The sequence below is a fragment of the Lactuca saligna genome, chromosome 4 (genome assembly GCF_052625555.1).
Source record: "Lactuca saligna cultivar CGN05327 chromosome 4, ASM5262555v1, whole genome shotgun sequence".
In the NCBI taxonomy this organism is placed as follows: Eukaryota; Viridiplantae; Streptophyta; class Magnoliopsida; order Asterales; family Asteraceae; genus Lactuca; species Lactuca saligna.
The window spans coordinates 123,368,474-123,370,566 of NC_136420.1; positions in this window are offsets into that span (position 1 = coordinate 123,368,474).

Genomic DNA, 2,093 nt, shown 5'->3' on the forward strand with positions numbered 1-2,093 from the left:
ATCAAGAAAGTTCCATCAATAAGAGTTTGATTTTGTCACAAACTTTGGTTTTGACAATTCACATGGATAGGAACACATGCACCGTTAAAATCTAAGTGTCATAAGATTCCCTCCTTCATGAAAATGACTATGAGGAAATGCTTTCACTGAAAAGAGATTTTGAGAAGATAGTAATTGTGAAAATTGGATTCTCGAATTCGATTATGGTTACGGTATCCCTTTCCATGATTCGAATTGTGAGATTTGGCAATTAGTCTGAATTGTTTAGGCACACATATGAACTATCTAAGGTAAAGGTGTATAAGTTTAAGAATCCTTGATAAAAGATTATCAAAGCATTGGTTATTAGAAACATGAACTTAATAAATTCAATAAGTATTGTTTTCTGGAAGTTAAGCTGGTTTCTGAATACATGTCAAAGCTAGTGGGAGCATAAGTATTATGTTTATAATAATCATCATGATAGTGGGAGCATAAATGTTATGATTGTATGATTATTAAGGCAAGTATTGCAAGATAGCAATAATTTTTATAGAAAACAAGAGTCATACTTTGCAAAGTTGTAAGGGTTGAATGGTTGTTTTGCTATAATTAAGGGAGAGAATATTATGCTTCATTTCAAATCTAAAGGCTTAGGTTGTGGAATGTTAATATCTTTAGTCAAAGATACATAGTGGGTTCTTAAATTTCGATTATGATTGCAACATTCCTCTTCATAAAGTTCGAATTATGAGAATGTAGCACATAAAATATTATGGCAGAAGATTGATAAAGTATCAAATCTTTTTGTAAGACATTATGCATCGTGTCCCATACGCTTCGGGTATATGATCGATTGTAAATGCTATAATATTTGACCATTCTAAATTTTCCAAATGTCCAGGACATTTAGAGGGAAAATGGACAAGAATCGGTTTTGACTAAGAAGATTAAACAACTATCAAAGGACAATCCAAAGTTCACCGAGGATTGGTCGCTTGTGAGTAGTTGGAAGTATAGTATTGGATGGAGCATATCCAAATTATTATGAATAGATAATATTCTATTAAGAATGAGTTGTCATATGGAAAATATGGAAACGTTTCCATATTGGGAGTTAGATATTGAAAATCTATGTCTAGATTAGAACTTTTATGCAAAAGGATGTTAAAAAAATGTACTTTGAGTGAGAGACATCATGTCTATGGAATTTTATTGTAACAATCATAGAGAACTTTGTAAGTTCATTGGCAATAGTCATCGTGACCTTAGTGCAGTGACATTACAAAAGGATCATTGCATAAAATGTTAGAGTCTAGCATGTTCTATAAGTGGCAAGAATTTGATATTCTTTCACTTATGAAAAGGATTAGGAGTTGTGAAATGAGTATGATTGGTAATGTGTTCATTTGATCTATTTCACAAAGTAAGAACCATAGGTAAACATTGTGTGCAAGCTGAGTGCATGGGACAAACCTTTGAGGCCATATGGGATTAGTATTATTCTTATGTTTCACTTTGCATGTTTTGACTTCCTGAATAATTTAATTGGTTAAGAACAGTCAAATTATTTGAACGGACCACAGTCGTTCATATGTTGGAAGTAGATATGAGTGAAGACTGTCTTGAATTGGTGTGTGGATTGTCTAAAGAGTATTAGACATAAGCAAATGTTTGCTACAACGTTCATGCATGCTTATGAATATGATTTGAGCATTGGATTAAACCCACGCTTACTTGGATCACTTCATGGATTTTATCACGAGTGATTGGTGAGACGATAACATCTTATATTCTTGAAACCGAGATGTATGAGTTGTATCTTGCAAATCGGTTGCACATTGATAATATGTAAACGCACTAGTAACTTGGTGTTATAAAACATATTATCGTGTGCGATTTGGTGAATGAGTGCAAGCGAGCATTAAGTCAAAGTTTATCCGTTCCTTTATCCAAAGTAGGATAAAAGCAATATCTGTAGGCCCCTCGATGATTTAGTGATGGAACCTAAGCGCTTGGCCAAGCCGGGACTAAATTGATGTGTTCAATTGTAGTCTGTTGTCAGTCGTCATAAATCTGAATTCGTCAAAAATCTGAATTCGGGAAACAACACA